Genomic DNA, 13,065 nt, shown 5'->3' on the forward strand with positions numbered 1-13,065 from the left:
CTGGAGATTATCTCCCTCTCTCTCTCCCTCTGCTGCTTCCCCTGCTCTCTCTCTCTCTCTCTAAAATAAATATATAAAAATCTTAAAAAAAAAAAAAAAAGAAACACTAATTCAAGCGTTTCCGTGGAAATTCTTTTCTGCCATCTTTGTGTGCCCGCCCCCCTCCCCCCCTCCGGTGTGATGAACCTCTTTTCTGTGCTGCTTTCCTTAGGACTTATCATTTGTTGGGTAACTGTCTTTAAGCTCCTTGAGGAGTTCTAGATGATAGTAATGAAGAACCTGGCTATGAATTTAATTACATTTTAAAATATATTTTAAACATTAAAGACAGTAGTAATCATATGTATTTGGAACATGGAGGGATCTTTATGTGAAACACATTATAGTGTTCAAAGTTTGGTGTTTATATGAACTTACTGGGATCCTTGGAATAACTCTGTGTTTCCCAGAAATGTGAAACTACTGCACTGGAGAATTAGCTTAGCTATGGATGTTCTGTACAGACCAGTCACCCAAGGGTATGCAGTTTGTGGTAGTTAACACCTTCCAGAAGCTGCAGTAAAGTGGTAATCATCTGATGGTTGTAATAAATGTTCTGTTAGATATGTCACAGCTGTGGGATGCCCTTTTCCTAGCCTTTAGTGATGACAGCAATTTTAGTGGCTCTTTTAAAAAACTGGGATGCACTCAAAAGCCACTCAGGAGGGTCTTAGGTTTGATTTTGCAACCCAGATCTGTCAATGGGTTGTTACCTACTCTGAGGGAGATTAGATTCAACATGGACTTTAGAAAGTATTCTCATTTCAGGTAGATTGTAACTTTTAAGATTGGCCCTTTTTCCTGAGCATCCCCATTCATCTACCACTTTAAATCCTATTTTTTTTTCCTTCAAGATTCAGCTCATCCATGCAACATCTGATTAGCTATACCACAAACTCTCATATTTCTTTACATTCCACTTTCTGTCATTCTCTAATGGCTTCAGTATCAGTCAGTCATACTATAGGCTGTACTCTTTCAGTATTAATCACTCATACTATAGGGCTTCTAGAGGACAGAAATTTTTTCCCAAAGAACCTGGTATAAGACTGGACAATCAGTAGTCACTTACTAAATACATACCTACTTAGGTTATTAGGCACTCACTGAACTTTATTTTCCTTCCTTCCCTTTCTAATCAATTAGCTAATAAATCTAAATTTGAGCATCTAAAATAAATGTATGCTGTAGTGCTATACTGAAGGAAAGTCAGGGGACCTCTGTGAGGCTGAGATGCACCAATTGGCATTGGCTCTGGATAGCAGAGAGCTTGAATGTCTGACCCATTTTGCAATAGCAAAACACAGCAGAAAGCTATTGGATGTCTGGTTGCCCTTGTAGCTTGCACTCTTGCTGAGTCACTGTTTCAGAACTCTGTTAGATTGACTGGGTTCTATTTCCAAGACTTCCTTATATCTGCAATTTGAAAAAACTATTTTTCGTTAGAAAGTGATCATTTAGAAACGAGCAATCAGTGATGATGCAAATTAGATTTTACCCTTTGTACTGAGTGTACTAAATAGATTAGTAATTTGTAGGTATGAAAACTCCAAAGGACAAAGTGTGGGTAAAGGAGAAATTTTCGTCATTTTACTGTTATCTTCAAAAGAAGTACATATTTGTTGTTGATGTTTTGATTTTAGTTATTCTGGAACTAAATAAGATGGCACTTTAATTTTATGTTCATCTCCCACATCTCACCCTCCTCCTATCAATCAGTCAGCAAACAGATATTTATTAGGTGTAAATATAAACATGTAAGAGAAAATGTAATTCAATTCAACAAATATTTACGGAGAATTTATTTTGTGTCAGGCTCCCTGCCAGTGGAAGACATACAGCATTACTAAGAAGCGACTGTCTCCTGGAATTTACAATCTGCCTAAAAACAAGCAGTAAACAATTACAAAGGTGATCCAGATTAAAGGTATATAAAAATTAAACTGAATTGATTGATACAAAAGAAATATTTGACATAGCCCCTTCTTTTATTTATTTATTTAAAGATTTTATTTATTTATATGACAGAGAGAGACACAACGAGAGAGGGAACACAAGCAGAGGGAGTGGGGGAGGGAGAAGCAGGCTTCCCATGGAGCAGGGAGCCCGATGCGGGGCTCGATCCCAGGACCCTGGGATCATGACCTGAACCGAAGGCAGACGCTCAGAGACTGAGCCACCCAGGCGCCCCTAGCCCCTTCTTTTAAAGAGCTTATAATTTAAGTGTCAAAAGAGATATATACAACTTACTAGAATGACAAGCAGAATAGATATTGTAGAAGTAATAGTACTTCGGGGCAAAAGCTAGAAAATGATAAATCAGGACCTGGAGAATTATGAAAGACTCCACGAATAAGAACGCACCCTGGAAAGGTAGACATTTTGACAGTCACATAAAGGAAGGTAAGGCATTCTGGATGTTGGTGCTATTAATTAGTCATACCCTTCATCCAATCCTATTGATGGTGGAGATTAAAATATATCATCAGCTATATTGCTGACCAAGCTGGATTGAGGAATGTGGCTTGGACCCAGGGCCAAAATGGGGGCTACCTCATTTCTCCCTTCTCCTTGGTGGCAAGTGTCTACTTTGTTGGAGGCATAACAGCTAGAAAACTGCATGCTGCCTTTGAGAGGAGGATGTCCTCTGCTGATGGGCAAGCCACTCTGTCCGAGAGAAGGGGCTAGTCAGAAGCTGGCTCATGCCTGAGCACTGACCTTCTCCTCAATCAGATTGTTCATCTCTTGGCTGGATGAAATATAAATAAAGAAAACGGGCAATTGGAATGATAAATAGCATGATACAAACCGAAAATTCTACAGAGATCAAAGACCGGCGGAGAGGAGGGATGTCAGCTGGTCCTAGTGTGGTCAGGGAAGGCTGATTGCCTGGAGAGGGTAGAGCTTGAACTATATCTGTGATTCAGATGCAAAGAAGAGTCACACTAGCTTTTTCTTTTCTGAATAGCATGTAAGTACACCAATAGAAAACAAACTGAATTACATGTTTTTTGCTAAAAACCATGGGGCAACTCAGGCAGTTTCTTGGAACAGTGCATTATTTAGCAAAGAAAGATCGACTTGGGGAGCGCCAAAGCAATTCCACATAGGAGGGTACCCAGGTAGCATAAAAAGCAACAAGGAAATGCCAAATGAACATCTTCAGTGCTCCCTCCACTCCCCGGTTAGAGTTGACCAAGTATCTGCTTTATTTCCTGACCCTTTCACCTCCACCTGTATTTTTTGGTAGAGGAAAATAGGTATCTTATTTTAAATAGTATTTCATGGGGATGCCTGAGTGTCTCAGTTAGTTAAGTGTCCAACTCTTGGTTTCGGCTCAGGTCATGAGATCGAGCCCCCCATTGGGCTATGCACTGGGCATGGAGCCTGCTTGAGATTTTCTCTCTCCTTCTGCCCCTCCTGTCCTCTCTCCCCACTACTCACATGCTCTCTCTCTTAAAATAAAAGAATATAGTATTTCACGGATAGATGCCAACACCATGAAGACAGCCTTCCCATCCTCTGTTAAAAGGTATTATTGAGTGGGTTGGGAATGAAGAAATATAAAATTACAGGTTGAAGGGACAGTGAATAGTTGAATGCTCAAGATGCTTTCAAACGTTTTTATTGATGTAGAATTGATATACAGTATCTAAAGTATGCAATTTGATGAGATTTTACATATGAATACACCTGAAATTTCCCTCTACACACTGCCTTAACATCTCTCAAATGTTGATATGTCATGTTTTCATTTTTATTCAGTTCAAAACATTTTCTGACTTCCTGGTTGATTTCTTCTTTGTCTCAGAGATTATTTAGAAATGTATTTTTTAGTTTTCAGTTATTTGGATATTCCGGATATCTTCCTCCTAATAATATCTAATTAATTTTACTGTGGTTAGAGAACATGCTTTCTATGATTTCAATGCTTTGAAATTTATTTGGCCTGGTTTTTGTGGTCACTTAAGAAGAATGTATTTTTCTATCATTGGGTCAATAGACCCAACGAAGCCCGGTAAACTAGGCTAGTTTGTTGATAATGTTGTGCATGTTTTCTGTTGTCTTATTAATTTTCTGTCTACTTGTTCTATTAATTACTGGAAGAGGTATTGAAATCTCTGATTCTAATTATAAATTTATCTGTTTCTCCTTTCACTTTTATTAGTTTTTGCGTCTTGTATTTTGAAGCTCTGTTATTAGGTACATAATTATATTATGAAATGACCCTCTTTATCTTTGGTAATAGTTATTGCTCTGAATTCTACTTTGTCTAATATTAATATAGCCATTCCAGCTTTTTTTTTTAAAGTGTATTGTGGTATATCTTTCCCCATTTTTTTTACTTTTAGCCCATCTTTGTCTTTGTATTTGAAATGAATTATTATTTTTTGTATAACCCAACAAGCTCTCCTTTTTTATTTGGAATTAATTTGATTATTGATATGGTTAGGTTTAAAGCTATCATCTATTCGTTTTTTATTTGTCACATTTTTCTTTGTCCTCCTTTTCTTTTTTTCCTGCCTTTTTGGGGCAGGATTGAGTTTTTTTTGGGGGGTGGGACAGGACTGAGTATTTTTTATGATTCCAGTTATTTCCAATATTGGCACGTTATATTATTTGTGGTTGTCTAGAATTTACAGTGTGCATCTTTAACTTATTATACTTCATATCCAAATAATATTATACCACTTATGTTATATGAATCTTACATTAGTATATTTCCATTTTTCCTTACTAACCTTTGTATATTGTTGTATATTTTACTTCTACATGATTTTAGGTTATAAACCCTATAATTTACTATTATTGTTACTTTAAATAATTTTCTTTTAAAGACATTTTAAATTTTAACAAGTATTTCATATTTAGGCCCATGTTTACCGTTTTTGGTCATCTTCATGCTTTGTATAGATCCAGATTTCTTCTACCTAAAGACTTCCTTTAGAGTTTTTTGTGTTTTATTGCTGGTGATGAATTTCATTTCACCTTTGTTTTTGAAAGCAATTTTCACTGCATAGAAAATTCTAGGTTAGCGGGGTTTTTTTTTTCTTTCAGATTTTACAAATATACTGCTGTTTTCTGGCCTTAATTGAAATCTGTCATTCTTATCTTTATTCTTCTGCATATACTGTATCTTTTCTCTCTGGCTATTTAAAGATTTTCTTCTTTTCCACTTGTTTTCAGTAATTTGATTTTGTTATACCGTGGTATGGTTTTCTTTATATTTCTCATGCCTGAGGATTTGTTTAGCAAAATTGGGAAAATTTTCAGCTATTATTTCTCTCTCTCTTTTTTTTTTTTTTGCCATTATTTCTTCAAATTATTTTTCTTTCTTCTCACCTTTATCTTCTCCCTCTGAGACTCCAGTTATACTTACGTTAGGCCACTTGATGTAGTCCCACAGCTTTGTCAGTTCATTTCCTTCATTTCAGTAATTTTGCAGTCTTTCATTTTGGAGACTTTTTATTGCTCTGCCTTCACATTTATTCATTTTTTGTTCTATACTCTCTTATCTGCTGTCAATCCCACCCAGAGTATTTTTTATCTTTAGAGATTTGATTTGGTCTTTATATCTTTTCTTGCTTTATCATGCTCATACTTTCTTTTACCTTCTGGAACATATGGAGCATATTTTCTATATGCTCAGGTTCAAATAGATTCTCAGGGTGTTAGCTGTTTTTAACACTTTTGTCTACCAAGTCTTTCATCCATGTCATTTCTGGGTCTATTTCTATTGATTGATTTTTCTTCTTATTATTGGTCATGTTTTTTGCTTATTTACATATCTGGAAATTTTTATTGGATGCTGGACATTGTGAGTTTTATGTTATTGGGTCCTGGATTTTTCTTGTTTTAATTCCTTGAAACAGTTTTGGATTTTGTACTCAGATGTAGTACCTGGAGAACAGTTTGATCTTATGGGAAAGTTGATGTGTTAAAATTTTTCTCTTGACCTTTGTTAAGTGAACTGATTTACAGCCTTTAGTCTAGTGCTCCATTGTTTCCAGTACTCAGGCAATACCCTTGTGAGGATTGTACTCCTTGCCCTTATGTTAGAAAGTCTTTCCATTCTGGCTGGTGGGAACACGAACTAATCATGGTCTTGTATGAACTCCACTTCTTGTGCCCTCTAATCCATGCTTTAGGTAGTTTTTTCACATGCATGTGCCAATCAGTACTCAGCTAAAGACTGAAGGATAATTCTCTGTAGATATACAGACCTCCCTCTTTGTGTAGCCCTCTCCTTATTTTTTTTTTAAGATTTTATTTATTTGACAGAGAGAGACACAGCGAGAGAGGGAACACAAGTGGGGAGAGTGGAAGAGGGAGAAGTAGGCTTCCCGCGGAGCAGGGAGCCCGATGTGGGGCTCGATCCCAGGATTCTGGGACCATGACCTGAGCTGAAGACAGATGCTTAATGACTGATCCACCCATGTGCCCCAAGCCCTCTCCTTATTACTACCCTGTCCCTGAATTCCAGCTGCCTTGGTTTCCCTAACTTTCAACTCGGTCACCAACTCAGATCACTGGGCTGCACCTGGCCTCCTTCTACCTGCACTGTTGGCTATAAATTCTGCAGTCAGTAAACTGGGCTTGCCTCTTATTTCCCTTCTCTTAGGGTCCCCTGTCCTGCACTGTTATCTAGTGTATGAAAAGCATTGCTTCATATATTTTATCCAAAACTTTTTTAGTTGTCTTAAGCTGAGAAGGAAAATCTGGTCCCACATGGCCACAATTCAGGTAACATTTTAAAGAATGAAAAAATGGAAACAGCTGTATTTAAAGAGTTTGTTATTTCAGATATTATTCTTTTTGATTTAATGGTGAGGGTAACCAATTGGATAGGCTGCTTTCTCCACTGAACTTCAATGGAAAACTTTTGCATTAAGCCCACTTTAGCTGATTAAGACTTTCCTTTGAATATATCTCTCAAAGGATTAGACATTCTAGTCTAGGTTTAGGTGACAGTGACCCCCAGTTGTCCTATATTGGCCTTAGTGACTTTCTCTGAGATTATGATCTTGAGGTTTAAATCATTGATTTAGGAGATAGATATAGCATGATGAAGGAGTGTTATTAAATCCCTGACACTTCAGTTCTCTGATTTTAAATTCAGACTGTTTCTATTAACCCTGCACCAGTGACTGCACTTGAGCTCTCTGTGGTTAAAAGGACAGTTTATCAAATCTTTAAAAAAAAAAAAAAAAAAAAGGGCACCTGGGTGGCTCAGTTGGTTGAGCGACTGCCTTCGGCTCAGGTCATGATCCTGGAGTCCTGGGATCGAGTCCCGCATCGGGCTCCCTGCTCAGCAGGGAGTCTGCTTTTCCCTCTGGCCCTCTCCCCTCTCATGCTCTCTGTCTCTCATTCTCTCTGTCTCAAATAAATAAATAAAATCTTTAAAAAAAAAAAAAAAGGACAGTTTATCATCCCTCTATCAGAAGAGTCTGAAACATGAAATTTGAAAAGGTTTGACCCTGCTTAATACTAGAAGAGATGCCTGTTCTAATTTCAAACCTTTTAACCTAGAAAACTGAAAATAACTTGTCCCTCTTTTAATCAACAAAGAGAACACATTTGATGATTCCTGTTTCCCATCCTTTCCTGAAGATGTCTTCCTTTTTTTTAGCAGCTTTCAAAAAGCTCTGATTATTTGAGCCTCCAGTAATAAGTATAACTTCAGTAGGTTTCAGAATTAAGCCAATGTATTTAATAGATCTTCTGATGAAAGGCCTGCTGATGGCACGAAGAAAAGTGCTAGTGAAGTTGTTACAGCGTCTTTTTGTCAGTGGGTCCAAATGAAGCTGGAAAAGCCATTCTCAAGTTTGTTTTCACCAAAAGGTGCTTCCATATACTCAATTACAAGTATCTTTAAGTGATAAAATCTCTTTTCCTCATGGTACAGGACTTGTGAAATCGCTCCAGTATTTAATAATTATCATTTGTCAGAGTATTACCATCATGCCTCTGAAGCTTTCTTAGGAGCAAGAAAAAAGCCCCTTGCTTTACCTTTCTTCTTTTTGAGTCCTCTCTGTCTTTTTGCCTCCGTCTCTCAGTCTCTGTCTTTTTTATGACCACCTGGGAAAGAGCCTTGTTCATTTCACCACATCCCTAGAAGCAAAGATGTGGTGGAGAAAAGTGATCCTCTGTAAACCTTCTAACTGGAAAGCTTAGAGCACGTCCTTTGTTTTTTAATGGATAAAGAAAGACGAGGTTCTGGAAGGAAGGCTGAGACCTCGTTCGCTCAGCTCTGCCCCGTCTCACAGCCCCACATCCCCAGCCTCCCTCAGAAGGAGCACACGGCAGTGACTGGTGAGGAGAGGCACTTCAGCACGCCGAGACGGTTGACACATACCTGAACATGGCTTACGTCCCTGGGGATACAGTGACGTAATTCTATGAAAGAGGTGAAAACTGAGGTGTCTTGCATTTTTCTTTTTTTGCACAAATATAACTATATATTAAAAAAAGGAGAAAAGTTCATAAGCATTTCCACAATTTAAACTTTTCCCTTTCTTTTTTATTATTTTATTTTCCTGTTCCATTTCAATATTTGCCCACCTGCATAGTGAATTTGAAATACAATTCATAACACAAATAAAACTTGGTATGCATGTTTTTAAAGCCTGCTTTACCTATTACAGATTTTGCATGCTTTCAACAATTTTTTTTGGATTACTACACACTTTTTGCCTTGTTATGTGTATTTATAAAAGTATCATTACCAGAAGACACAATTAATTTTCTTCTCTTCTTTGGGGGAAATGTATGTTTTAACTCCGTTTAGCATTTTATGCCTCAGGTCCCTTGCCCTTTATCCCTTCTGTCCACAGATACTCTCCAAAGTTCATTTTAACTGAGATCTAGAAGGACTAGAAATCTCTCAGGCACTGTCACTATGCATCAGATTTACCTTGTTCTTTAGCCTTTGCTCTGGATTATTGCTGAGACTACAAATGATTCTGTGTGAATTTAGGAAGCTGTGTTGGCTAATACATACTGCTTAGTTATTAGCATGCTCTTTTTGGTGTCCCATGCACCAGCTACTGTAGTTTCCCTTTGCTGTTTGTGTTTTTTAATAATCTCTGCAGCATGCATATATACATCAGTAAAAAAAGAGAAAAATCTTTCCTTTGTAAGTGTGATTGATGGAACTTCTCTCTTCTATTGAATTTCTATATTTCTTATTCCTAATAATATTTTATTAGACATAAATGTTCCTATATTATATAACTGCTGGGCACACAAACATTCCTATTCTCTGAAAATGTGTATTTATAGTCGCAGATAATGAAAGATAAATAAAAAACAATCCTGCACAGCCTAGTTAGCATTTCAAAGGGCTAGATCTCTGAAACATCCCATTTCCTCCCTGTCAGCTCTCTCTCATCTTCTTTTTTATCCCATTCACATTAAGTCCCTTCTAACGGCCACTGTCTTGGCAATATCCTTGCTCTTCCATAATGCATGCCCAGTTAAAAACTAAACCCTGGACAAATTTCAACTATTTGCTTTCTTCATGCCTGTTCCCAGGCTGCTGAATTCATCTGGAAAACAAAAAGTCATACAACCAAGCATGAATGTATGAATGAATGAGAGAAAAGTACTGCTCACTGGTATATAAAAAGTTAGGGTGGCACAGAATAATTGTTCTAGAAGTCAGAGAAAGAGATCATTGTGGATTGGGATAATCAGAGAAAGGATGAGGTTTAACTTTTCTTCAGTTTTCTGCCATTACTTCTGGTAGCTGCTACCAAGTGGGATTTTATGAAGAACCAAACCCAGACATTTAATGATAAAATTCAAATTGCTTAAACCCTACATACCATAGATAAATGCCAGATTTTTGGTTTTCCACCAAAGAAACAAAAGACTGACTTGACAGAAAGTTTACGTTGGGAGTAATGAGAGACTGGAAGATAAATTTGGGCCAGTTGATGGAAAGGAAGGTTTTGAAATACTAGACAGAGGATTTTAAAACATTGGAAATATTCTTTTGTAGTTACCTGTCATCCAACAGTGATTTACCTGTCACTAAATCTTTCAAGAAGATACTCCAGGGACGCCTGGGTGGCTCAGTCAGTTAAGCATCTGCCTTCAGCTCAGGTCATGGTCCTGGGATCCTGGGATCATGCCGCATCAGGCTCCCTGCTCAGGCGTGAGTCCGCTTCTCCCTCTCCGTCTGCTGTGCTCTCTCTTTCTTTGTCAGGTAAATAAATAAAATCTTAAAAAAAAAAAAATGAAAGAGTCCCTTAAAGATAATTCTTTGACATTTTCGATATTTTACTTGAGATATGTTACAAGTTTCAAGTTCTCTTGTTTTGAACAAGTTTGCCTTAATGCCCTTCACTAATTACTTAAAGTAATAGATATTCATTGAAAAAAAATCAGAGTCTAAGAAAAATTTTAAAGAATAAAATAAAAATCATCCAATTTCCTATACCCAGAAATAGCCATTGTTAATATTCTATTGTCTGTGTAAAATTTTTACAACAAAGGGATTATGCTACACAGATTATTTCTTCAACCCTTTTTCTTTTTAAAATATCATTAGTGTTCTTCCATATCAAAGAATATAGATCTATATTATGGTATTTAAGGGCTAGATAGTATTTTATTACATGGGTATGCTATAATTTAATTAATCACTTCTCTAATGATGGCATTTGTGGTTGATTCTATTTCTTCATCTTTATTTTTTTTTTGGAAATATTTCCAGAATGCCCTTCTGAAAATTCATACCATTTTGTACTGTTGACCTTGTAAGAAAAATATCCATTTCCCCATATCCTTGAGAAATCTGGGGATTATCAAATCTTTTCCCAATTTACCTTTTTAAAAAAAAAAACCAAAACTTTTATGTTAGTTGGAATTGGAATTTTTATATAATTCTCTCTACTAGTCTTCTCTCTCATGATTTTGGCTTTGTTTTTATGCTTAATAAAAGCCTGCTTCTTTCAGCATTGTAACATTTTCTTTTAGTATTCTAATGAGCTTTTAAAATATTCTTTTTAAAAAAATACTTGCTCTTTTAATCTACTTGTGTATAAGAACTCATAAAATAGTCACCTTAGTTTTTCCCAAATGTTTACTTGGTTGTCAGAAGGAAATTTATTCAACAATACATTTCTTTCCATGTTAATTTAAAAGTCCAAATGTTACCTGAACTAAATTCTAGTAAATTCGGATCTATTCATGTATTTTCTAGTCTGTCCCCATGATTATTTTTGGATATTCCTCTTCTGGTAACACATTATTGAAATTTCAGTGTTATATTTTATTTACCATCTGGTAAAGCAAGCCACTTTTCATTGATTTTCACAATTTCTTTTTTACATATTGTCACTTGCTTATTTTATTAGAGGAATATCAGGGCACGCCTAGGTGGCTCAGTTGGTTAAACATCTGCCTTCAGCTCAGGTCATGATCTCAGGGTTTTGGGATCGAGCCCCACCCCTGCTCAGCGGGGGTCTACTTCTCCCTCTCCCTTTGCCCCTCCCCCTGGCTCATGCTCTCTCTCTCAAGTAAATAAATAAAAGTCTTAAAAAAAGAATATCAGGGGCGCCTGGGTGGCTCAGATGGTTAAGCGTCTGCCTTCGGCTCAGGTCATGATCCCAGGGTCCTGGGATCGAGTTCCACGTCGGGCTCCCAGCTCAGCGGGGAGCCTGCTTCTCCCTCTGACCCTCTCCCCTCTCATGCTGTTTCTCTCTCGCTCGCTCTCTAAAAAATAAATAAAATCTTTAATAAAAAAAAAGAATATCAGATTATAAAATCCAATTCCAGACATAAAAATTTCATTGACTTGGTTGGACTTGAGTTAGAGATTACTTGGGGAAATTTTTTCATTTAAGTTCTGTATTTTTTTGTTAAGTTTATTTTCAGGAGTTTTATATATATATTTTTTCATGAATGGTACCCTTTTTTTTTTCTATTATATTTTCTAACTAGTTTATGTAACTGGAAAACTTACTAAAATTTGCAGTTAGTCAGTCCTAAGTAGTATCAAGGCAGATAACCATAAGCTGAAATAATTATAACTTTTGTTTCTTTTCCCAATATTTTTACTGTATCTTTCTTTTTTGTCTTACTGCCTTTCAGCTAAAATGTACAAAACAGTGAGAGCAGTTTTCACAGGCCTCCTGTCTCATTTGTTTTTGTCTCTGTTGATTCACCACTAAGGTTGAATTTTCTGTTCTTTTATAATAAATTCTTTATATAGTGTTAAATATCTTTCTATTTTAAATTTACTGAGTCAGTTCATGATGATGAATTTTGAAGCATATCAAATATTCTTTATTGGGGTGCCTGGGTGTCTCAGTCGGTTAAGCATCTGCCTTCGGCTCAGGTCATGATCCCAGGGTCCTGGGATTGAGCCCCGCATCGGGCTCCCTGCTCGGCGGGAAGCCTGCTTCGCCCTCTCCCACTCCCCCATGCTTGTGTTCCTTCTCTCGCTGTGTCTCTGTCAAATAAATAAATAAAATCTTTTAAAATATATATTCTTTATCATCTATCAAAATGATTATATAATTTTTCTTTTCAGGTTTCCTAATGCTGAGTCATCCTTGCAGTCTTAGAGTATACCTATCTTGACCATGAATTATTATTATTAGACTGCTGGATTTGATTCACTAGCATTCTAATTCAGATTTTACATCTATACTCATAGATGAGATTAACCTACAGTTTTATTGTGGGTGCTATCTTTTTTATCTTTGGTGTCAATGTTAAACTTCATTTATTCTTTTAATAAACTTATGTTGAACTTCTGTTATGTGCCTGGACTGTTGTTAGGTACTGGGGATTAAATGGTAAACAAGATGATAAAATCTCTGCCATCTTGGGAGTTTGTAGTCTGTTGAGGGATGGAGAGGAAATTAAAAGTCAGTGTTGTAAATGCTACAATAAGGAAAGTACATAGCCTATGGGAAAAAATAGGAGGAGCCTCTGCTTCAGATTTGGGGAAATCAGAAAATGCTTTCCAGAGGAAGTGGCACTTAAACTAAGTAAGAATGTCCACTCAAAAGA

At 36.7% G+C, this 13,065-nt stretch overlaps 1 protein-coding gene across 11 annotated transcripts in view; it reads left to right on the forward strand.

The window, feature by feature from the left end:
• CRACD (capping protein inhibiting regulator of actin dynamics) overlaps positions 1-13,065 on the forward strand; it is a 252,420-nt gene that overhangs the window by 79,120 nt on the left and 160,235 nt on the right. For 2 of the 11 annotated variants that reach the window (XM_064584526.1, XM_064584524.1), the window contains exon 3: positions 1,855-1,966. The exons of the other annotated variants lie outside the window; for them this stretch is intronic. The gene's annotated coding sequence lies outside the window, so the exon portion shown is untranslated. The remainder of the gene's footprint in view (positions 1-1,854; positions 1,967-13,065) is intronic. 11 annotated transcript variants of the gene reach the window in all.

Source organism: Mirounga angustirostris, unplaced genomic scaffold (assembly GCF_029215605.1).
Source record: "Mirounga angustirostris isolate CCGP_5_RB_7025 unplaced genomic scaffold, mMirAng1.0.hap1 SCAF_2, whole genome shotgun sequence".
NCBI classification, from domain to species: Eukaryota; Metazoa; Chordata; class Mammalia; order Carnivora; family Phocidae; genus Mirounga; species Mirounga angustirostris.